This window comes from Trachemys scripta, chromosome 8, assembly GCF_013100865.1.
Source record: "Trachemys scripta elegans isolate TJP31775 chromosome 8, CAS_Tse_1.0, whole genome shotgun sequence".
Classification (NCBI taxonomy): Eukaryota; Metazoa; Chordata; order Testudines; family Emydidae; genus Trachemys; species Trachemys scripta.
In genome coordinates, this window is record NC_048305.1 from 95,528,263 (window position 1) to 95,554,236 (window position 25,974).

Sequence of the window (25,974 nt, forward strand, 5' to 3'; positions counted from 1 at the left end):
GGGGAGTGGGATAGCTCAGTGGTTTTAGCAGTGGCCTGCTAAACCCAGGGTTGTAAGTTCAATCCTTGAGGGGGCCACTTAGAGATCTGGGGCAAAATCAGTACTTGATCCTGCTAGTGAAGGCAGAGGGCTGGACTTGATGACCTTTCAAGGTCCCTTCCAGCTCTAGGAGATGGGATATCTCCATTAATTAATTAAAGCACTGAGCCAGCTGTGTGGTCAGTATGAGTGTGGAAAAAGTGAAGGTTGCAACTGCTGGGTGCAGGCAAATGAAGCATATTAGACACAGAAGCTGGGGCTTCGAGATGTTGCCCAGGGTCAGAGAGGCAACACAAGGCACTTATGTGATGCCTAGATCTTGTGCTGTACCTCTGCACGGGGTGAATTTCACCCTCAAGCTATGTGGTCCAGGCCAGGTCTGTTCTACCGTTTCATAGAAAGCATGCAGAGTAATGGAAAAGGGGGCAGGTGACACATATTCAAACTGTGGTTGTCTACAGTGCCATTCTACAGTGCTCTTGTGTGATCCTAAATGGCAGGGGTGTGGTCTGGGTGACTATGAGGCCTGGTCTACACTGGGGGGTTGGGAGGCATCGATCTAAGATAGGCAACTTCAGCTACGTGAATAACGTAGCTGAAGTCGATGTACTTAGATCTATTCACTGCGGTGAGTCGACTGCTGCCACTCCCCCATCGACTCCGCTTGCGCCTCTCGTGGTGGTGGAGTACAGGAGTCGATGGGAGAGTGCTCGGGGGTCGATCTATCGCGTCTAGACTAGATGCGATAAATCGACCCCCGCTGGATCGATCCGGCGGGTAGTATAGACATACCCTGAGGAGGAAGGGAGGTAGACCATACAAATGGCAGGCGAGGCATCCACCGGACAATGTTTCGATTAAGATGTGGTTCCTATGATGAAAAATTTGATCACCCTGCACCATACCCATGTGACATGACGTCCTATGTGCCGGGGGCAAATGGGATATACAGGGTCCCAGTTATAGGACAATAGCAGGTGGTTGGATTGTTCAAACTGCCCAAAACTAGTCCCTTGCATACCCATTGGTCATAGTAGATACTGTGTGACATAGCTACATGTCAACTTTCCCCTCTTCGGCCTTAGCTGGCCCAGGGCTTGAATGTTATTCTCCTAGCCATCTTGTTTGGGAATTTAAGCCACACTGGATATAGCTACATGCAAAAAACCCCTGTGGCAGCAAGTCTCAGAGCCCGGCTCAACTGACTCGGGCTAGCAGGGCTCTGGCTGCAAGGGTAAAAATAGCACTGCAGACATTTGGGCTTGAGCCTGGGCTCTAAGACACCTTCCTCACAGAGCATCAGAGTCAGTTGAGCTGGGCTCAGAAATGCGCTGCTGCCTGTTTCCTGTGAAGATGTACCCATGGTCCTTTCATGGGCATGGTACCCCTCTACCTCGATATAACGCTGTCCTCGGGAGCCAAAAAATCTTACTGCGTTATAGGTGAAACTACGTTATAGCGAACTTGGTTTGATCCGCCGGGGGGCGCAGCCCTGCCCCCCGGAGTGCTGCTTTACCGCGTTATATCCGAATTCGTGTTATATTGGGTTGCGTTATATCGGGGTAGAGGTGTATATTCTGTCTGCTACCAGCCACTCCTGGCTAAGTATTGAGCCTGGAAGCCAACGTATGGTTGCAAACAAGTGAGGCTCCCAACTGCACGGTTGGTGAATTTTTGGCTCAGCTCTTCTCACGGGGCACAATATTGCACCCTAGCGGAGGACTGGGCTCAGCATCATTAATTGGAGAGAAAGACAGTAGAAGAAAAGATGTGTCTGATGAGAAAAGCTAGATTACAGAGTAGAATGCTTTGCCTGTCCTCGTTTTAATGTTGTTGATCTAAAACAGAGACACAATCTCCACTGCAGAAGTTTATTAACCTAATCCCTGTTTGCTGGTGGGAATGGCATGCTGAGCTTTTCCGTCAGCCTAGTACTTGGGAGTGGAAGCATGGCATACTAGTGCAGTTTATCTTGTGGTGAACTAATGACTCCAAAGAGACTGCTTTACCAAGGGGTTAGCAAACTTCACAGTTGTCTGCAATGTTTTACTGGAAGTTACAGAAACTATTCAAACATCTGTCTAGATAAGTAAACAAATAGAGCTTTAAACCCTGTTGACGCATATGTTATAGCTGACTCGCTATTTTTGACATGGAGGTAATCAAGGGATTCAAGTTACATTATTGAAGAAATGTGTCAGCTAATAGGATATGCTTTATAAGACAAGTACAACGTGGTGAGTGTGTGAATCCTCATCTAAGTCTCCAGCCCTCTAGGTAGTATTAGCACTTCAATTATGCCCCCCAAAAGAAACTTGTATGGTTTTCTTTTCCAGAGCAAATGGTGGCAGTGTGAATATTTTTAATATATCCTACTCTTCAGCAAAACATAGTAATGGCAACAAGTTCTATGGTATTTTAAATATATCCTAATCGATGTGTCATATCCTTACTCTGTTGTGGGTCAAAAGCAGTGATTCTACAGTTTAATACAATGAGCTTTGGGACAATACACCTTGTGCAAAACAGTAATGTTTAGAATAGTGGAAAGAATTGTACGTCCTAGGAACCATTCGGCCTACAAAAACTGTCCCCATATCAGGCGCAATAGAACATTTCATCACCGAGGGGAAAATATTCATAATATTTCATCTGAACTACACGTCCCACTGACGTCTATATTCCACAAGTAGGAAAAGTTATCGCCTACGTGGGACAATAGATTGTCATATGCACTTTTAAAATATAGTCACTGCAGGTAGCCCCTTTGAAGACAGAGGGGTTGCTCATGTGAGTAAGGTTTTGTAGGATCTGACCCATATATTATGATATATTTAAAACACCACAGCACTGGTTGATATTGTTGTTGTTTTTTTGCTAGAGAAGAAAATACATTCAAAATATTCACACCACCACCAGTTTCAGTTCCACTGTCATTTTAAGAATGTTACAAATTATGCACTAATAATTATGTAGCCACTATTAGTGCAGCATACCACACAAATGAAAGTTTCATGGTGCACATGTATTAGTGTTACAGTTTATTACCTTAGGGCCTAATCCTGCAAGGTGCTGAGAACCCTCAACTCCAGTGGGATTTGAGAGCACTTGGCAACTTATAGAATAAGGCCCATATGTAGTCCTATACTATTATGACATATATGGGGTAGATTTCCAAAGGCACAAAGGGCAGCTGGATGCCCAATTTCTTTGAAAATTAATGGGAACTGGGAGCATAACTACTATGTGTCCCTTTGAAAATTGTCCCTGTGATAGTAATGGCACCTAGATACAATGATGATGGGAATAATAAAAAACTCTAGACCAGACAGACATATGGCCTGCTTGTACCCAGGCCTTGTGCAGGGACACAGGGGAGTGGGGAAGGCATAATTCTTTCACCTACATATCTCAAAACACTTGGTAAACTTGGGTGAATGAAGTCTCGCAAGGTATCTTTGAGGTTGGTAATTCTTACTGATGGGGAGTGTAGTGCATAGGAATAGCACAGTATCCCTGTTAAATAGTTTGTGAGCCCTATAGTGGTGCTCCCCATAGAATATCAGCGTTGGAAGAGACCTCAGGAGATCATCTAATCCAACCCCCTGCTCAAAGGAGGACCAATCCCCAGACAGTTTTTTGCCCCAATTCCTAAATGGCCCCCCTCAAGGACTGAACTCACAAGCCTGGGTTTAGCAGGCCAAAGCTCAAACCACTGAGTTATACCTCCCCGCCAAAACCATGTGCTGTGTTTTAGAAGCTTCCAGAAATCAGTCAGAGAAACAGAGCCATGTAGCTGCATATTGGTGTATATTTAATAACCACAGTTATCTGAGACCCAACTGTGCCTGGATGGTTTCTTGAAATGGTTGCTTTTTTGCAAAGAACAAGTGACCCAGCAGGGAAAAAACGCCACAGCTCCTAAGGTAAAGAGAACTTTGCGGTTGCCTTGTTGGAAGCCAGGTATATAGGCTTGTTCCTGAAGGTATTCTCTCTTTCAGTTTAATATTTAATAAAAGGCAGGAATCTTCTTATCCTAGGTAAGTAATTTCTTTCCTTACAAGCATGTGAAATATACAAAGAAAACACAAGGGTTGTTTGTTTTTTCCATCAAATAGAGTGCCTTTTTCAGAGCTATTCCAGGCTTCTAAGGAAAAAAACAAGTACAAGGCTGTGGGGATAACTCCGCAAAGGAAACTCAGCGAGTGAGTCATTCTTCATATTCTGCTTGGTGATAAAGGCTGGCCTATAGTGTGTCTCTCTTCATGGCATGGCCTTCACCTCCTTGCTTCTCTGTACAGAGCACCTGCCACATATAAATACTATCTGAATACTAAAACTTCCCTAATTTAACAGACTTTCATGGTACACTGTGGAAGTAGGATTAGGCCCGTGTTGCCCTATCTTCATCCCCTCAGCTTTAGACTACAATCCCAAAGCTTCCTGAAAATTGAACAATTGGCTTAATAACAGGAAGCCAGGAGCTAACAAATTACAGTTCTTGTAATCAGAAGAGGCGGTTGAGAAAGGGTAGTGTTTTGGCAGTGATAGCTCATTTCCATGCCTCATTAAAACAACATGGCTTATTCATATATTTTTAGGCCTGTTTTTCATTTAAGGGATAACAGAGCAGGTGCCCCTTTTTATGAGGCAATAATCCATTTTGGCTGAGTAGTTTATCCTTGCGGGGGAACCGGATGTATTCAAACTGCCAAGGAAAACAAGGTACCAGTCCTGTTGTCCTTCTCCGCCCCCTTATGGGGAAGGCTATTAAACACAGTACACTTCACCTTGCCTTGTTTCTCCTGTCCTGTATGCTACTCCCCAGTGCCGAGTTCAGCTATCAGGGTCAGTAAGGCGATTGTCAAAACCCCCGATTACTCTCTAGTCACGTTGGTCCTCTGATTTAATGCCTGTATCTGCAAAGCGCTCCTACTGACTTTCAAGGAAGTTTAGAAGACTCAGAACTTCGTAAGTGGTGCACAGAGCAAGTCATAGGGCATATGCTCTTAGGTGCTCACTACTTTGTAGAGTCAGACCCAGGATCAAACCCCAGAAGCCTATTCCTTTTCCCATTGAAAACTCCCATTAACTTGGATTGGGCCCTTAGAGGCCATGTACATGATCAGGGAGTGACTCAGCCCTGGACCTGCCAAATGAGGCCAATGACCGGCATCCAATGAAGTCAATGGGAGCTTTGCCGTTGACTTCAGGGCGAGATGGATCAGCAGCAGCTGAACCTGACATGCTGGGCAACAGGCAGAATGGAGATGGTACAATGAGCTTGCACAGATTATACCGTATTTCATATTTTCCTCACTCCGCATGAGAAGCCGAGGGAATCTCACACTGCACATTCAGCTCACGTTCCGGAGTTTGAAATGTAGGGATCCAGGGTTTGGGACCAGCCCATTAGAAAGTCAGGGCTGTCTGCCACGTTCAGATGAGATCAGTGTTTGGCTTCCGAATAGCCCCAGAGTTCTGCAGGCCTTCAGCTCCAGAGTTCTGTAAATAGAAGAGGGACGGAGGGCACAGGGGACAGAAAACGGGTATGACTAAGGAAAAAAATATTTCTCTTAATTAAGAGTCAGAGTGTGCCTGATTCTAATACCGCTGTAAGGGAAGGGTGGAGGGGAAGCCTACCCTTCTGCATAGCCTACTATCCACATCTCAGCTTGAGCACAAGGGAGCTACATGTCTGGGACTCTCTATTTTAAAAAGGGGATTGGGGGGAGCCTGGTCTCCACACCCACCCTGCTAAACTGGCAGGATGCAATGGAGAGGAAGTAATCTGCACCTGAAAGGAGGTGGTTCAAATTACTTCCTTCAGGAACAGGGAAGGAGAACCTCACAATTCGTTCCCAGGGTAGCTCTTGGAGTGGCAAAGCTATGTGCCACCCCTTACACAGGGCTTTGAGCAAAGGCTCAAACTAACCCTAAGAAATGTTATGGGGAGGGAGCATGGAACGGGGCAGAGGTGCCAAGATGGGAGCAGGAAGCAGAAACTTTAATGTTGTTAAAGGTGTAAGGAGATAATCTGAAGAAAAGGGAAATCCCGGGGAAGGAAATGAGAAAATAGAATCAGTCTGCACTGAGAAGAGTGGCCATTTCATTGAGAAATCACGTGATTTGGAGTCTTTGTTCTCATTGGCTGAAAGCCTCCAGTTTTTGTATAATTTAGCATAATAGTTTGTGATTTTCTAAAGTGTTCCATAGGAATGCTGAAAATGTTTCTTTTCTATTGAAAAGTTTAAATGTGCGTATTCCACTACTGACCCTCAATCTCTTCTTCTTAATATGTGTGTAAGGCTCCAGACTGGGACTTGAGATCTAGATTTAATACTTTTCTCAGGCACAGACTTCCAATGTGACCTTGGACAAGTCGCTTAACCTCTGTGTCTTTCACCGATGAAGACTATGCTGACAACACTGCCTTGCTGGTGGAACAGTCAGTGTTCCACCCTCCAAGGCGTTCAAGATGCTGCCTATGCTATGGGGTTGTTGAACCTCTCATGGCAGAAGACCAAGGTTCTGAACCTCCTAGCTAGGCCACCAAACTCCCTGGTGTAGGTGGCATCTAGTACTGTGGTGAGCACTGATGAGTTCATCTACCTAGGCAGCAAGCAGAGTTCAAATGGTCACAGCAAACTGGACTTTCTTTGGCGAATAGGTCTCACCCCTTCCGGCATGAAGTCTCACTTTTATGGATGCAAAACCAGCTTTGCACTGAAACAAAGTTCAGGATCTCTCAAATCTGTATACTGTATGGATCAGAAACCTGGACTCTCTTACAGGCAGACTCGGAGAGGCTAGAGGCATACCATATGCGCTGTCAGCAGCAAATCCTGAGCATAAAGCAGTTTGACTTTTATGCAAAATGTCATAATTTCGCAGAGACCTTCCCTGCCTTCAGTCGCTTTTTACATTGCCTGTGTACGACCATGTCACCAGAATGGACAACAATACCCCGGCACACTGTACTCTCAAATTCTACATCAAGACCCAAAGGGTGCACACCCTGATCCTACCTGGTGCCGACCACAGGACTGTCCCAGAGATTTTGAATTTGCAGGACAGAGCTAGATCTGGGAACTTCACTACATGATGCCTGGGGGGACACCATGAACTGTGGTCACTCTGGGCTGATGCAACAGTCCTCAGTAGACTGTGTGTGTTTAATGATGATCTCTAGTTACATAACTGGGGTTGGCAAACCTTGGTCTTGGCCTTTATATGTATATTGACTGCTTTAAATGGTATATATTTTTAGGTCACTTTGCATCCCATAATATAACTGCTGCTAAAAATTCACATTGCTTTTACTGATCCATGCCAATGGCAGAATCTTTATTGGGAAACCATGCGCACCGCCCATGTTCTTATCAGACATTTTCTTCAGAGTAGGTTTTAGCCTTTCAGTATTATAACTTTCTAAAAATTTTTTTCTTGTGATGGATTTTGAAGTGCTTTGACAAATTTCTTCAGGAAAGATGTGTGCATCATTGGGGCTTTTCCTGCAGAAGCTCTCACAGAGGGAAGGACATGCTCATATTGTCTTTCACAGCTGGACTATCCCTTTGCGATGAATGAGGGATGGACAGTAAAACGTGAAAACATTTGACGATTGTGTCTTGTAAAATGAAGACAATGGCTCTCCACGGAGACATAACAAAGATAAGACAGAAGTGAGAGCTACCAAAAACATACGCTTCTAAAAGATGTGGGTCGTAATGATACTATAACATATCTGCCCTTCTGGAACGTAAGCTTTTACTACAAGGCTGTATTTTGACTCTGTTTGACCTGAGGCTACTGTGGTTCATGTGCCTACAACCAATTGTTTGCGTGGCAGCATCTCACTGCAAAATAACTAGGAGAATTCCATTCTTATCATTCATCACATGCCCAGGGCTGTGGGTGATGACTGTATCATTCAAGTGCTCACAATAAGTTCAGTCTCCAGGACAAGGACTAGTTGCCAGACAACCTTGTTAATTTAGTATCTGTTGCTGGCTGATCCCAGCAATTGCATGGAAATTGAGGTCACGAGCTCGTTTGGGATAAGAAAGAAAAGTAAAAATAGAAATGTAGGAAGAAAATATGAAACAAATTAAAACCTCTATCATTAAAACTACAAGGAAGTACATGAATAGCTTTTAGGGCCTATCAAAAGCCAGTTTTAATCAATGGGACATAAATACATGATTACGTGCTTTGATAAATAAGTATTTCCTTAAGCATAAACTTTAGCAGATACTGAAGTGCCTTGGTGCATCAGGACCTTAACTCTCGGTCACTCATATAATTCACTTTGAAACAAAAGGTATTAATTGAGCATATTAGAAACAAGCAGGAAATCCTGAAAATCTAGCCTTTTGTTCAGCTTTCTATGTGAAACAAATCACATTGGCACTAAATATATGCAGTGCAATGAGAGTACAGAATTTGAAATTCAGCACCTTTCACAAGACCATACACTGACAGCAGGCACAATGCTGTACAACATCCTGTCTACTTTATCTTGGGTGGAGCAATAAAGGAAGGAAAGTCACAATAGCGCTCCTCCTTTAATCAAAATATCTTGGGTCTGTCTAAGAATCAAGAATATTTTAATAATAGAGATCTTTTGGGACTTGGTATGATGTCAAAAGTTAGTGAGAGACACAAGGAGTAACTGAACATGCCTACTGGAATGTCCACCAAGCATTTAACAGCTTCCGAAGTGTCTGTGTAGTATCCTTCTCAACTGATTCCTTTTCAGTCTAATAAAATGTATAAAACAACCATTTTTTCCAAAGTCTTCTTTTTTCTTTCTTATGTTGATATCTGTATCTCTGCCTACTATCTAGCACTCTATGATATTCTCTCTATATATATTGCAAAATATTTTAAAGCTTTCCGTAATGCCTTCAAAGAATTCAGAGAATGCCACTTGCTGTTTCTCCCCCATTTAGACTTTTGGAGCCAATGGAACTGCGCCAGTTAATAGTTGGCCCTTAATAGTTTGCATTTCTTTTCTGGGAAATGACCGAGATACAGTAACTCCTCGCTTAACATAGTTATGTTCCTGAAAAATACTACTTTAAGTGAAACGATGTTAAGCGAATCCAATTTCCCCATAAGAATTAATGTAAATGCGGGGGAGGGGGGGCTGTTAGGTTCCAGGGAAATTTTTTTCACCAGACAAAAGAAATTATATACATATACAGGATAAATTTGAAATCATTTTAAACAATTTAATACTGTACTCACCAATGATGATTGTGAAGCTTGGTTGAGGCAGGGGCGTAGTGGGGCTCAGGCGCGGGGGCTTGCCCCGCTCTGCCCACCCAGCATTCCAGCCAGGGAGCAGGGTCAGGGCTTGCCCCGTTCTGCCTGCCTGTCACTCCTGCCGGGGAGTGAGGTCAGGGGTTTGCCCACTCCCTGGCTGGAATGCCAGGCAGGTGGAGTGGGGCAAGCCTCCATGGCCCAACCCGCTCCCTGGCTGGAACGCTGGGCGGGCGGAGCGAGCCAAACAACCTTGTAACAAAACATTGCGCGACTTTAAATGAGTATGTTCTCTAATAGATCAGCAAGCTAATAATGAAACAATGTTAACCAGGACGACTTTAAGTGATGAGTTACTGTAGCCATGTTGAATGCTTTGGCTGCCTTTGGTTATCACTTTTATTTGGCCATGTTGCTTATTTATATACTTACAGGATTTAAAAATAACTAAGCAAAACATTTCTATTCCAGGAAAAAGAGGAAGAAAAAGTCACTGTCTGTGCATTGACAAGATGTGGAGAAAAGTGTGGAGAAGAAGAAAATGCTGAGAGAGTAATTTTGATCCAAAGGACAAAGGGCGAAAGGAAGGAAAGGAGAATTTGGTTGGAAAACACAAAGAATCGATGGGAGCAGGAAAACTGCATCAGCAACTCAGCTAGCAAACAATTGTCAGTATTATGGTGAACTGTATTCTGAATGGCCATCTGCCCTCTGGCAGGTAAGTGGAAGAAGGATGACAATAAACATTGCCCCGGATTCAGGAAATATAATACGGAAGGGCCAAATTGTAGCCTCTAGTGCAACAGGACAGAAATGCAAGGGGGCACCCCCATAAGCTCTTGCTCCAGCTACCAACATCACAGATAGCAGCAAAGCAGGTGAAGCAGGCTCCACAGTGCCACTGCTTGCACATATACCCGCGCAAGTGGATGGGAGGGAACCGAACAGGGTGGGAAATGGGAAGAGCTAGGGCTCTTCTCTACCCTCACATGCCAGGTGTTGTTGCTGAGCCAGTGCACTGAAGAACGCTTGCTTTGCCAGGTACAGACCCAGTGCAATTTACTCCCACCGTGGAGCAGTGGGAAGTCACAATCTCTCTCCCAGGCTGCTCCAGGGACAGCAGATCAGTGTGTTCCCCCTTACTCAGGGCAGACTTGTTCTCCCATAGAGAGAATCAAAGGCAGCATGAATTATTACTAACTACTTCCACCATGCCCAGAGAGGTGCGCTAGGTGCCTCACAGACCAGACAGGCAGCCACAGGCCCTGCCTGAAGATCGGACAATCTAGAATGTAGACAGGGCCCAACAAGGAAAGAGGGAGAGACATGGCTCCAAAACAAGACCATGCGGTGACTACGCAGCGACTCACTTTAGGCCATGGCAATGTCTTTGTGGGCAGGTTTGGGTTGATTTATTTAATCAGTTCACCCTTCACAACAGGAATGGATTTTTAGGAAGGGCTTGGCAGAGGTGAGGCTGGTAATTTGATTAATAGGGTTCGGGAGAACGTTCCAGGGGGCAGAAGAATTAGCAGGGAGATGTTCACATGAAAAGGAGATGAGCAGGGTGCCATAGCCAGGTGTTGAATTCTCTATATGTGATGCATAGAAACAGGATTTCCAGTTATGTTATAGGATTAAGGACCCTTAGTAAGAGGAACCTACCCAAAAGGGGAAGGGGAGATGGAATGAACAGCTCAGAGGTGGAAGGAAGGACCTGCTCATGGAGAACCTTCACTGGTCTGAACAGGACCTGAATTCTGTATGCCAAGTTACTGGCATCCTGTGCATATGCCCTGCCCCACACTGAGCACACCCAATGCAGGAGCTGATATGTAGTGGAAGGGGAGAATGAGGGTGCATGCTCCAGAGACACAAATTTCTCCACAAGGTGCAGGGAGTGTGGGGAAATGCTTGTAAAGCTGTAGAGAGCTGCAGCATTCAAACGGATGAGGCACTGTACCGTACAGGTGAGCAAATAACAGATTTTTCAGTTCACTGGTATTAGTTTTGGATCAAACAAAATATTTAATTTCTACCAAGTCCAAACGTGTTGTTTCTCTTTCTACCATATCTAATCGTTTTTAAACTTAAAAAAAAGGAAGGGAAGTTCTGAAACAAAACATCATTTCCAACTGAACAATTGAAACGTTTTGTTTCCAAAATGTCAAAAGAAAATGGTTTGATTTTTTCTGAATTTGTTGTTTGTTTGTTTTTCTAAATGACCAATTTGGCCAAATCCACATGAATTCACAAAATATTTCGGTGTCACCAAATCTGCATTTTTTGGTGAAAACAGTTTTTCTGACGAATGTTGTCCAGCATTCCCTATGGACACTAAGGATCAGGAGGGGACAGCTTTTGCCTCCCTCAGGAACCACCCCTCTGACAGTGCAGCTCAGCACCCCTCCTTCCTCAGGGCCATGTGCAGTTGACACAATCTGGCCTTAATTCATCATGAAACTGTAACCTGCGAATAGATTTTTCCAGGCGTCTGGATAAAAGAGAGTTGCAATAAATGAGCTTTGGCATCTAGAAGGGAGTGGGCAAATATTCTTGTCAGTGTTTTAAATACTACAGCATCTAGTAATAAGAGAAAGAATAATGCACATTTTCTCTTGATTTATGCGCCTGATATGAAATATATGTTATACATTTCCTCTGGGATGTATTTCAACTCAAAACCTGTGATACCAGCTTATAATGAGTTACACATTTATTTTGAAATAGTGCAGACCAACATTAATTGGAAGCATGTTTCGTTTGACTAAACAGGTACAATAATTCTTAAATATTCACTGTCACTTACCAGGTCTGTGCATTGATGTTAATCATTACACCTTTTGTACGCTATGGGCAAATCAAATACAGTAGTGATGGAGCACACCACAGTAAAAAGCCAGAGTGCTCTTTATGTGGAGAGAAATTAATAATAGTAACTAAAGCTGGTCAAGAAATGGGGTTTTCTTTCATAGAAAATTTAAACTTTTCATCAATCAACTAAACACACAAGATTTCAGCTGAAAACTTAAAGTTTTCAGTTTTTTAGTCAAAAAGTTTTGGGTTTTGGCCAAAACACCTGAAGTTTTCCACTGACATTTTTCAATTTTCTTTTTTTATAAAAAGTCAAAATTTTCCATGGAAATCAGACACTTTTTGAAAAAAAAAAAAAGAATTCAGTTAGTTGAAAATTCAGTGTTCTGTCAAAAAACAGTTTTGAAGGAAACATTTAAACTAGCCCTAATAGTAATAATAGTTTGTCTAATAATCTCAGTGAGTTTGCAAACATCAGTAATGGAGCCTGACAACAACTGTGTGAGGGCGAGTAAGATTACTATCCCTATTTTACAGATGAAGAAACTGAGGCAGAGGAAGGTTACAGAAGCCACCATTGAAAGGTCAACATATAGTAAAAGCATAGGAGCACTTATTATTTGTTTTTATTACAGTAGCATCTAGAGGCCTCAATAAAGATTAGGGGATGCATTGTGTAAGGTGCTGGACAAACACATATGGAGAGATAATTATAAGCTCTTTGGGCTAGGGACTAATATTTACTATTTGTACTGTGGTAGCACCTAGAGGCTGCTGTGGTATTGTGCTAGGCACTGTGCAAACCCTTCAGAGTGGAAAGTTGAAATAGACAGATAGGGACCTGAGGCACAGAGAAAGTTTCCAAGGTGACACAGTAAATCAGTGGCAGAGCTAGAGTTTGAACTCAGGTCACCTGAGGGCCTGTATAGTGCCTTCAGCACACAGTGATACTCACTGTACCTAGGTACAGCAAGAGTACTCAGGCCTTAACAAAGCTACAGTTGGTTCAGCATGCAAGTGAGGGCAGGAGAGATGGTCAACAGTATGCACCCTACATGTTTAATCATAGAATATCAGGGTTGGAAGGGACCTCAAGAAGGTCATCTAGTCCAACCCCCTGCTCAAAACAGGTCCAATCCCCAGACAAATTTTTGCTCCAGATCCCTAAATGGCCCCCTCAAGGATTGAACACACAACCCTGGGTTTAGGAGGCCAATGCTCAAACCACTGAGCTATCCTTCTCCCCCAAACATTTTGTATTACAGTCGTGCCTAGAAGCCTCTGTCTCAGCTCAAGAACCCATTGCATTAGGAACTGTACATACACAGTAAAAGGAGAGTCCCTGACCAATCTAGATCTGTGAAAAGATGTAATGGGGTGGGGGGGATTTATCATCTTGTTTCTGCATCTTCTTCCCACATGGGTTGTGCATAAACATGGAAAGCAAAATGATAACGTTAGTGTGACTGATATAATGGCTGTATTGCCATGAGTCTGAGATAGTTACATTGCTTCCAAGTCACATTCCCGTGAATAGTAACGTGGCCATACCAAATTCATGCTCTGCAATATTTTTAACCATCCCACGGCATCACATATTCACCTTCATCTCTCTCGCTATATAAAGAGGCATATCCAGGTAAAACAAAATGAAATCCATTCATCTCCCACTGAGATGCAAACATTTCGAGGGCAGGGTGAGACATGATAGCTCTTTCATGGCACAAAACAGCCCTACACAACAGTTTGGGTAATAAAGTCAATACCACGCTCGGTGTAAATTGTGGGGTCAGTTCATGTAGGTAGGACACCTTGCTGTTCCCATCCGGATTACTACTGCATGGACAGAAAGGGTGCACCGAATTCACCAACCTGCTCTCGTACCTCCCGACAGGGCTAGGTGCAGCTGCCCTTGTTTCCAGCTGAGAAAACCAAAACAAATGGAGAGGAGGGGTTAAGTGAGTTAACGAGCAAAAGGAGACAACGGGACAGATGCTCAGCTGGTGTAAACCCAAGTCGCTCATTGGAGCGATGCTGATTTACACCTGCTGAGGATCTGGCTTGTAGTTTTCCTCAAAACATTTCGCAGTGGCATTTGACGAATGTCATCTCAGAGAAAGGTTAAGACTCTCAGGAGCTGGTTGCCCTGATGAATCCAGGTTGCTGACATTTTGTTGATCTTCACACCGTGAATTGAGACATAGACTAACCAATCTGGATGGCGACCCTCAGACAGAGCCAATGTCTGAGGGGAAATACTGCTCGGTCAGCAAGCACATGATGCCCTTTGGTGCCTTCCTCCCATGTTAGGATTTCAGGACTTTTCAATGGGCCTAATAAAAGGGACCAGTCCCCCTTGTTGAATGCTCATCTTTGGGCTTTTCACTGAGCCCATCTGTGCATTTCTGTTAGACACATTTATTTTATTACTTACCAAAATGCATCTGTCATTATACCTCCTTCTGCTTGTACACTCATCAAAGAACGACAATGTGGTCAGCCCAAGTACAGAACTAACTCCCACAGTGAGCCCAAAATAAACCCCAGCACCCGGCCTCCAGGATATTGCTAAACAAATAGGCTTTGCAACTTGTCCTGGAGGTCAGGAGGGTTGGGCTTCTTGGACAAACAGGGGAAGGGAATCCCAGAATTGAAGACTCCCCCAGTTCTGGTAACACCTTGCCAGCAGCCCCGCCCCACCCCAGCTGCTGAAATCTATGGACTTTTAACTCAGACACCTATGCTGACTTCAACTGTCATGGGAAAACATGGGGAGAGAGTGGGATGAGAGGTCAGAAAGCTAGGCTCCAAACCAGAGACAAATTTAAGGGGCAAATTCTCTACTATACCAGAGCTCTGCTCAATCCAGGGGGGAGGCGAGGGAAACATCAGGCCAGTTCCAGCTCTGATGCCTCTTAGAGCTCTTGCCACGGAGGTCTAAACAAAGCCACTCGCTTAGAGTGCTTAATGAACCCTGTGCCAGCAGAGGATAGGAGCTGCAGAGCAGAGCCCTGCCACACCCCCTCCTTGCCTAAGACATACTCCCTCCCTCCCCTGTCATGACCCCTCTTTGCCAGGAGGAAGAGGGAGGACAGAGTTATGGGGCCAAGCAACAGCTCAGGTGTGACAGCAGGGAGCTTCCTATGACAGAGGAATTCTATGCTGGGCATTTGGCTGAATTACAGCCAATGTACATCTCCTGAGTGGCACAAAGGGGGTGTAAGGATTTGGCCCTAATGATCAATATCATACCTTGAACTGGAGTCAATGTAGTCTCTGGAGTGCTGTGTATCAGGCTTCTTGCAAGTCAAAGTGTTACATATCACAACCCCCTTATTGAACGGTCTCCAAGGTGAAGATGTTTTCTGAACAAACATCTCAAGACATTTTCACTCGTTTCTTTAAAAAACCCAAGTAGTCCATCGGTCTCTTTTTGAGGCAAATCTATTACTGATTAAACTCTAACAAGCCAATTTGGTAATAACCACTATTTTCATCTGACAAATAAGCCAACTCAAATTGCTGGCATAATATACTTCACAAGCACAGTGAATGAAAGAGGTTATTGCATCAAGTATTCAGTAAATCAATGGAAATCTGTATAGCTGATGCCGGAATCTTATGTTTTTGTAATAATGGTGGCGCACCTAATCAGTTCAAATTTTTATTTCTCTCCCCGCTTTTACTTTAGCTCTCTTTTGGCTCCCATTTTCAACATGCTTGAGGGACAGGAGGAAACTAGAGTTAACATGGGATGGGGAGAGTGACATATTTGGTTGTCTGGAAAGCAAATTTAGTCCAGAAGACATTTAAGGCCATGTTTCAGAGGATGCCTCTAAGCTTGCACTCACAAATTTTGCACACATCTTCCTTCTTCCTGGTTTACTAGCTGAGCAAATTTAAGCTGGACCCACAGCGATGACACATACCGGACTCCCTTTTGCCATTTGTGCAGTGTGGCTTTTCAGAGCAGAACTGAAGACGTATTAATTTAGACATAGCTAATCAAAATACATCCAAAATTATGTTGACAATAAAACTAGCATGATTAGAAGGAGGACATCAGTAGAAGGAGATTAGAAGGAGCAGATCCTCAACTGGTGTAAACTGTCAACTTCAATGGGATGTTAAGAATTAACACCAGTTTCAGATCTGGCCCCAAGTCTTGTTTTCATGTTGGTTTTGAATGCAAGAAGCAATCTGTTAATTTTGTTTTTGATGTGACTGCAATGATATCATATTTGCCACACATGCCACTCACGCCAACAGTTGTTTTCCCAAATGAGATTATCTTGATTTTTCAAGTGTAGAAGCCATGTTTCCTCTTCAAGCGATGGTGTGAGAAGGAATGAGTTATATTGTTTTCATGTAAATTCAGTCTTGTGACAGATTTATACACCTGGCACCATCTGTGTTGTTTTCTAGTATGGGTTGATGCCGAGTGTTTACAATTGACTGGAAGTTTTCAAATAATACATTTGTACACACAGAGTCCAGTAAGGTTTCACTAGTGAACTTCAACTTCTAAATTCTCATACCTGGCTCATTGCCCATCTGTTTCTCTATCCCATAGCATGAGGGGATTTAATTAACTGATGAAATCACTAAACACAGAGGCTATATGAACATGCCAGCGCAGAGCTACCAAAGACTTTGCCAATTCTGTGGGCAAAATATGTCTGTACAAACAAGGATGCAGCAATATGGAGAAAATGCGAATGAACTATTTCCAACATGTCCTGTGGAAATGTGACAAGAAATCCACTGACTGAAAAAACAGATTACACACTGTTTGTGCCCTGGATTTGTGCCCTGAAGAAATACAGAACAATGCACAAGGAAGGAAAATTCCATCAAATATAGTAGGAACGTACCGAAGTCAATGGGTACATAATCCAAGAAAAACAGCTGGCGACCCAAACCAAAACCCCAAACAACATAAACCTCAGAAACGTAAATAAAAATTAACTGCAAAAAGGAGTCTTGGGAAAGCAGAGTAAGAAACACATCAGATTAAGGGGCCACAGAACATAAAAACTCCAGCCATTCAGGGCTGGCCCACAACATTTTGGCACCTGAGGTGGGAAGCTCAAATGACGCCCCGATGCCCCCTCACTGGGCCCAAACTTTGAAAGGTCTCAGTTCTGCCTTCTTCCTGTTCTACTCCTCTCATGGTACTGCTCTGCTACCTACCCCAATAAAGGAGAAACTTTAAATGCTTTGTTCAGAAATTTTAAGTAACACTTAACTTGCAAACGCCTGAACAGCAAATGTAACTTTTCTTGTCTGCATAGTAAACACTGGCATTTTTATCTGTTTGAATAATAAAAGTGGTGCTTTCCGTGCCTTCTTGGTTGCAAAGATTTGAACTGCTTCCTGAAGGTTCACAGTCTGGGCCAGCTCAGGCTCTATTGAGATGGTTGCAGGGCCGACCAGCCTCTCCTGTATCATTGTGGAGCGTAGATGTGTTTTTATTAACTTCAGCTTGGAGAAGCTGCGTTCTCCACGGGCAACTGTTACAGAAGTGTTAGAAGTATGTGCAGAGCAACAAAAGCATTTGGAAAGTGGGTGGTCATCTTATTTGTGCACATATATTCCAGGACAGCCTTTGGAGTTGATCTTGCTGAAATGTATCTTGAAAAGGTTTTCAGTTCATCACCTAAATCACTCGTATCAATATCGCGCATGTCATCATGTGTCAACATTGTCTCTAGTGCCCTGCATTGCTGGTGTAGGCCTTCTTCAGGTATAGTGAGGAGTTTTGGAATAGCATACAACATCCCAAATATACTGCTGTGTTCCTTGAGCTGCATGAAACGTTCTCCAACTGACTGTATTGCACAATCTAGCACCTAGTTAAAGAATTCAACTTTGAATTGTTGTTTGGGGGGGTCTCCAGTATTGTCCCAGCATCTGAATTCCCCATGCCTGTACTTACTTACTCTTTTCCTTACTCCTGCCACTATGCCCCTCGGGGCTCCCAACCTGTTTTCCAATCTCTTTATCTGTTGCCTGCCTGCTTGTCTGGGCCTGATCCTGCTTTCCTTGCTGAACTGCCCCTTCCCATGGGCACAGGCTTTGTCCCACTAACCATTTAGCAAGGAGGGTGGGCTCCTCAACTAGCCCCCACCCCTCCTGGTCCCTTTTCTTTGTTCCCTTTCTCTCTTGTTGCTCTGGGGTGGTCATTCTGCCAGATAGGTAGTGACCCTTTCTGACAGAAGGCACAGGCTCTTTGCTATTGTTTACTGTGTTAGACTCTTATCAGTTCAGATCTGTTACCTGCACACAATAGGGCACCCACCTTTTCCCAGTTCCTAGGGCTCCAGGCAAAATGCACCTAACTTTACTCCTCCATGGGCTCCAGGCTCTACTCCTCCATGGGCTCCGGGCTCTACCCATTTCCCTGTGGACTCAGAGCAAACACTCCTTTCCCTTTGGACTCAGAGCTTAATTTTTTGCAGGTTTACAGGGTCTTTTACCAGTGACAGAGCCTTACACAGTAATACCCTACATAACCTCTATTTCTTAACCACCACTAAAAACAGACTGCACATAGATTCATAGATTCTAGGACTGGAAGGGACCTCGAGAGGTCATCGAGTCCAGTCCCCTGCCCGCATGGCAGGACCAAATACTGTCTAGACCATCCCTGATAGACATTTATCTAACCTACTCTTAAATATCTCCAGAGATGGAGATTCCACAACCTCCCTAGGCAATTTATTCCAGTGTTTAACCACCCTGACAGTTAGGAACTTTTTCCTAATGTCTAACCTAGACCTCCCTTGCTGCAGTTTAAGCCCATTGTTTCTGGTTCTATCCTTAGAGGCTAAGGTGAACAAGTTTTCTCCCTTCTCCTTATGACATCCTTTTAGATACCTGAAAACTGCTATCATGTCCCCTCTCAGTCTTCTCTTTTCCAAACTAAACAAACCCAATTCTTTCAGCCTTCCTTCATAGGTCATGTTCTCAAGACCTTTAATAATTCTTGTTGCTCTTCTCTGGCCCCTCTCCAATTTCTCCACATCTTTCTTGAAATGCGGTGCCCAGAACTGGACACAATACTCCAGCTGAGGCCTAACCAGAGCAGAGTAGAGCGGAAGAATGACTTCTCGTGTCTTGCTCACAACACACCTGTTAATACATCCCAGAATCATGTTTGCTTTTTTTGCAACAGCATCACACTGTTGACTCATATTTAGCTTGTGGCCCACTATAACCCCTAGATCCCTTTCTGCCATACTCCTTCCTAGACAGTCTCTTCCCATTCTGTAAGTGTGAAACTGATTTTTTCTTCCTAAGTGGAGCACTTTGCATTTGTTTTTGTTAAACTTCATCCTGTTTAACTCAGACCATTTCTCCAATTTGTCCAGATCATTTTGAATTATGACCCTGTCCTCCAAAGCAGTTGCAATCCCTCCCAGTTTGGTATCATCCGCAAACTTAATAAGCATACTTTCTATGCCAATATCTAAGTCGTTAATGAAGATATTGAACAGAGCCGGTCCCAAAACAGACCCCTGCGGAACCCCACTCATTATGCCTTTCCAGCAGGATTGGGAACCATTAATAACAACTCTCTGAGTATGGTTATCCAGCCAGTTATGCACCCACCTTATAGTAGCCCCATCTAAATTGTATTTGCCTAGTTTATCGATAAGAATATCATGTGAGACCGTATCAAATGCCTTACTAAAGTCTAGGTATACTACATCCACAGCGTCTCCCTTATCCACAAGACTTGTTATCCTATCAAAGAAAGCTATCAGATTGGTTTGACACGATTTGTTCTTTACAAATCCATGCTGGCTATTCCCTATCACCTTACCACCTTCCAAGTGTTTGCAGATGATTTCCTTAATTACTTGCTCCATTATCTTCCCTGGCACAGAAGTTAAACTAACTGGTCTGTAGTTTCCTGGGTTGTTTTTATTTCCCTTTTTATAGATGGGCACTATATTTGCCCTTTTCCAGTCTTCTGGAATCTCTCCCGTCTCCCATGATTTTCCAAAGATAATAGCTAGAGGCTCAGATACCTCCTCTATAAGCTCCTTGAGTATTCTAGGATGCATTCCATCAGGCTCTGGTGACTTGCAGGCATCTAACTTTTCTAAGTGATTTTTAACTTGTTCTTTTTTTATTTTATCTGCTAAACCTACCCCCTTCCCATTAGCATTCACTATGTTAGGCATTCCTTCAGACGTCTCGGTGAAGACCAAAACAAAGAAGTCATTAAGCATCTCTGCCATTTCCAAGTTTCCTGTTACTGTTTCTCCCTCTTCACTGAGCAGTGGGCCTACCCTGTCTTTGGTCTTCCTCTTGCTTCTAATGTATTGATAAAAAGTTTTCTTGTTTCCCTTTATTCCCGTAGCTAGTTTGAGCTCATTTTGTGCCTTTGCCTTTCTAATCTTGCCCCTGCATTCCTGTGTTGTTTGCCTATATTCATCCTTTGTAATCTGTCTTAGTTTCCATTTTTATATGACTCCTTTTTATTGTTTAGATCATGCAAGATCTCATGGTTAGAAAATGTGGCAAAAGACCACCTTGGCTTATCTTTCCTAACCAGCGGAATAGCTTGCTTTTGGGCCCTTAATAGTGTCCCTTTGAAAAACTGCCACCTCTCCTCAATTGTTTTTCTCCTCAGTCTTGATTCCCATGGGACCTTACCTATCAGCTCTCTTAGCTTACCAAAATCCGCCTTCTTGAAATCCATTGTCTCTATTTTGCTGCTCTCCCTTCTATCCTTCTTTAGAATTGCAAACTCTATGATTTCATGATCACTTTCACCCAAGCTGCCTTCTACTTTCAAATTCTCAACAAGTTCCTCCCTATTTGTTAAAATCAAGTCTAGAACAGCTTTCCCCCAGTAGCTTTTTCAACCTTCTGAAATAAAAAGTTGTCTGCAATGCAGTCCAAGAATTTGTTGAATAGTCTGTGCCCCGCTGTGTTATTTTCCCAACATATATTTGGATAGTTGAAGTCCCCCATCACCACCAAATCTTGGGCTTTGGATGATTTTGTTAGTTGTTTAAAAAAAGCCTCATCCACCTCTTCCACCTGGTTAGGTGGCCTGTAGTAGACTCCTAGCATGACATCACCCTTGTTTTTTACCCCTTTTAGCTTAACCCAGAGACTCTCAACACTTCCGTCTCCTATGTCCATCTCCACCTCAGTCCAAGTGTGTACATTTTTAATATATAAGGCATCACCTCCTCCCTTTTCCCCTGTCTATCCTTCCTGAGCAAGCTGTACCCATCCACACCAATATTCCAATCATGTGTATTATCCCACCAAGTTTCAGTGATGCCAACAATGTCATAGTTGCAGGGCCAGCTCCAGGCACCAGATTCTCAAGCAGGTGCTTGGGGCGGCCGCTCTGGAGAGGGGCGGCAGGTCCAGGTATTCGGCGGCAATTCGACGGACGGTCCCTCACTCCGCCTGGGAGTGAAGGACCTCCCGCTGAATTGCCGCCGCAGATCGCGATCGCAGTTGGGGTTTTTTTTTGGCTGCTTGGGGCGGCCAAAACCCTGGAGCCGGCCCTGCATTGTTGTATTTATTTATTAGCGCTTCCAGTTTTTCCTACTTATTACCCATACTTCTTGCATTTGTATATAGGCATCTAAGATACTGGTTTGATCTTGCCTCCCAGTTTTGTCCTGACCCTCCTTTCTCTCTGCCAATATAGCCCACACTCTCTCTCGTTTCCGATCCATTTCCCAGGTCTCCATGTTCCCCACTTACCTGTGGGCTTTGCTCACCTGTCTCCGTCGAACCTAGTTTAAAGCCCTCCTCACTAGGTTAGCCAGTCTGTGTCCAAATAGGGTCTTTCCCCTCCTCGAAAGGTGAATGCCATCTCTGCCTAGCAGTCCTTCCTCGAATAGCATCCCATGGTCTTCATGCTACACATACAGTTCTCACCACTCCCAATAAAACAGATGAACTTTTCCTGATGGCCAGTCAGAATCAGGTCCATCTGGGGGACTCCAGTTTCTGCACGGTGTCATTGGCAGAGTATTAAGGTCTGGCAGCTCTGATCTTTGGGGCTGTGTCCTGGAGTTGGTTCCCTGTCTCTGGACATAATCTCTCCACTCGAGCAGGCAATCAGCCTGAGTTCTGAGTCCCAGTAACGGAATGTATCCGTAGATTAACTCGCAAACTGCGACACGGGAACTTGTAGGGAGCGACCCCACCCCGCCATCTTTTACCTCCTATTGCAATGGACAAACTACAAACTGTTTGTACCATCCATCTCCTTCCTCTCCACCACTCCACGCTGGGGCCTCCAAATTCTGTTACCCGGGGTTCTTTCAACCCAAAGCTCTTGGTAACTTTTACTCTGTGTGAGAGGTGTCAGGAAATAAATCAGGGGAGACACGGCCGTCCGACCAATAGATGGCTGGCACAAACAGGACAGCACAAGAGTGCTTTCACTTAAAGCTAAACCTTTACTTAGTCTCAAGCACTTACACACGTCCACAACAAGATTAGTAAAACACCCCTAACCCTTGATCATTACCAAAGCTGAGTGCGGATCTCGAGTGGCACAGTGGCAGCCAGTCTGCCGGTGGGGAACACAAGATGCATCCAGAGGGAGAGACCAGTCCCGAAGAGTCCCCAAACGAGTCCCCTTATTTATACATTAGTAATAAAATGACATGTCCCTTAAAGAAACCTTGTTAAGTAAGCAGTTTCAAGCGAGAGGTTCCTTCTGATTATATTCTATATTCCATATTCTAGCAAGCTTTTTTGACAAATAAGAATTTGATGTGGCATAGCATAACAAAGCATGTTTTACCAAAATGGGTGGTTTCTAATGGACTTCAGTGCCAAAATGTAGTAACATTCCATTCAAAATCCTAAGAGGAGGTTTATTATGATGAGGTATATTCCTAGGAGAAAAATAAAGGCACAGTATGGTCTCAGCATGCTTGATGGCATGCACATCAATATTACATGTGCAAGGATATCTAGTACCAAACGCTACAAAGAGCCACCTGAAAAAATGTCCTCTTCATAAAGTGGCAGAAGTAGTAGTAAGTATGTGACTTTACAGGCAACTGTTATCAGGAAAAAAACAACAGATGATGAAGACTCCAAGAAAAACAAAATAGACTTAAGCACTGTGCCTTTAAATAATAAGTTCTTCTTTTCCAGATGATTTTAATAAACCCAAGTACACGTGTTGTAGCCCCTTGATGCTGTACAATATGAATAACCAAATAAAAGATCTCTCCAGATTTTAAGATTTACTGTTTGCGATGGGAAAAGGCCAACCAGATGACATCATTATACTTCACGTGCGAGTTGCTGCCAAGTTTAGTAATGCTAAACTGTAGAAATCGATCCTTTGTTTTTGTGGGGAAAAAATGGTTTTGGCCTCAGTGGTGACTTTTTGTGTGTGTTATTTATGTAAGTGTAATGTTTACGTTCAGCAAACTTCAATTCGACTTAACACTGGAGCCAGAATACCTTATCTTACAGGTTATTTGTTTTCAGCCATCTGCTTAGCTGGAAATAATTGACTTTGACAATTTAAGTGTTAAAAGTCAATGGATTATGTAGGGTTATTCACAAAGAGCCAAATACTGGTTCAGGCAGAGCTGACGTTGACTTCAATGGGTGTTTGCCTGAGCAAGGACTTAGAAAGGCCTTAGGATTTGTCACACGGTATGGGAGGTGTAGTTCTCCCTGCACTGAATGGAACAGCACGAGTCAAACTTATTGTTACTTATTTAACCACAGTGTCCTTTTGTTGTAAGACATCTGGATTTCTGGGAAATAAGTCTGTGATATTCATCCCAGTCAACCCCACAGAGTATAGAAATAATATTGTGTACTTACATATCATCTTCCATCAAAGAATCTCAAAGCACTCTACTACCATTAATAATTAAAATCACACTCTTAAGTGGGTTCAATAAGTACTTTTATATCCACCTCAGAGCTAAGTAAATTGAGTCCCAAAGAGTTTAAATTATTCTCCCAAGATTTCACAGTGACTCAGTGACCGAGTTGAGCATAAAACCCACAAGTTCTCATTCCCACACCCCTGCACATCACTTCCTCAAGACTGCTAGCTCATTATGTGAATAAGAATAGTGTCACAGAGTCTAAGGCCAGAAGGGACTATTAGATCAGCCAGTCTGACCCCCTGTATAGCACCGGCCATTACATTTCACCCAGTTACCCCTCTATGAGCCCAATAATTTGGGTTAGACCAGAGCATTTCAGTTCTCAGGATACTAAACAATTGTGTGCCACACACAGAAAACAGGAGAGAGAGAGAGGATATGTCTACACAGCAAAGAAAATTCCGTGGTTTGCATGTGCGAGGCAATTCGGGCTCTCAGGGCTTGGGTGGTGGGCCAGTTTCATTGCTGTATAGACTTCTGGGCTTGGGCTGGAGCCAGAGCAATGGGACCCTTCCACCCTGCAGGGTCCTAGAGCCTGAGCCCAGAAGTCTACACAGCAAAGAAACAGCCCAAGTCCTGCGAGCCCGAGTCGGCTGGCGCAGACCAGCCGCAGGTGTCTAGTTGCTGTATAGACGTATGCTTTGGTGCCATGAGTGCCTGAAACCCTGGCAATGGCAGGAAATTGATTAGGTGGGTTATGACTGGATGATTGTAGCAGGTGAACCACACTGCACACAGCAGAAGGCAGCGAAACAAAAAACAAAACAAAAAACAAGGTCCCTATCACTCTGACCTGGAGGAAAATTGCTCTTGCCACCAAATCTGGTGATGAGAGTAACATTGAGTATAAGGGCAAGACACACCAGCCAAGCATGAAAGAAAAAAGATTCTCTGTACTGCCTCAGAGCACAAGTCCACTCCACGCAGTGTCCTGTCTCCAGTTGTGGCCAATCCCTGATGCTTCAGAAAAAAGTGGGGGGGGGAGGGGAGAGAGGTGGAAGCACAGAATACACCTGGCCAATTGTGTATTGGAGAAAAAAATTATTCTTGACCCTTGCAGGCAACTGACTGACACCCTGAAACATGGGATTTGATTATCGTTATTGTCTTAACGCAGGCTGCAAGTGTTATGAGCATATTGAAGGCAACGCGGTCAATTTTATTCTCCCCAGGACCCAAAAGGAAGAGGGATTCGGAGATTCACAAGTTCACAGATTCCCAGGCCAGAAGGTACCAACAGACTGACCTTGAACACACAGGCCATAGAATTTCTTCCAGAGGCTGGATGTGAACATATGCTTTAGAAAGATAGCTAAGCTCCCCTTAAAGACACCAACCAATTGGGAGCCCTCCATCTCCCCGGTAAACTGCTCTAACATTTATTTACCCGCACTGCTAGGAAATTGCATCTTATTTCAAGGCTCAGTTTGTCTAACTTCAACCTCCAGCCACTGGATCTTGTTATACCTTTGTCAACAAGACTGACAACTCCTCCTCCTCCCACCATGAAATGGCTTTTCTGTGAGTAAGTCCCTAAACCCAGCGATCACGTCACCTCTCAGCGTCCTCTTCGATAAGCCAAATAGATTGAGTTTCTTTAGCCTCACATTGCAAGGCTTGTTTTCCAACCCCCGGATCATTTCTGCAGCCCTGCTTTGAACTCTCTTCAGTATTTCCACAGCCTTCCTGAAATGTGGCCATCAGAACTGGATGCAGTATTCCAGTAGCAGTCTTACCAGTGCTGTGTACGGAGGCCAGATCACTTCACCACTTCTATTTGATATTCCACTTTCTATACACCCAAGGGTCACGTGAGCCCTTTCGCCACAGCATTTCACTGAGAGCTCATGTGGGGGGCAGTTATCTGTGATGACCCCTAGTTGCAAAACTATCTATTGTAGGTAGCTCTCTTGTGGTTTATTATCAAATGCTTATTAAAGCC

At 43.8% G+C, this 25,974-nt stretch overlaps 1 long non-coding RNA gene across 2 annotated transcripts in view; it reads left to right on the forward strand.

Annotated features, from left to right (window-relative positions):
• LOC117881848 overlaps positions 1–25,281 on the forward strand; it is a 57,332-nt gene extending 32,051 nt beyond the window's left edge. The window contains exons 1-3 of one of the 2 annotated variants that reach the window (XR_004646872.1): positions 5,506–5,588; positions 9,778–10,024; positions 25,150–25,281. This is a non-coding gene — a long non-coding RNA (uncharacterized LOC117881848). Of the gene's footprint in view, positions 1–5,505; positions 5,589–9,777; positions 10,025–25,149 lie in introns of those variants that run through there. The other variant, XR_004646871.1, reaches the window with a different exon arrangement.
• Positions 25,282–25,974: the final 693 nt, after the last annotated feature.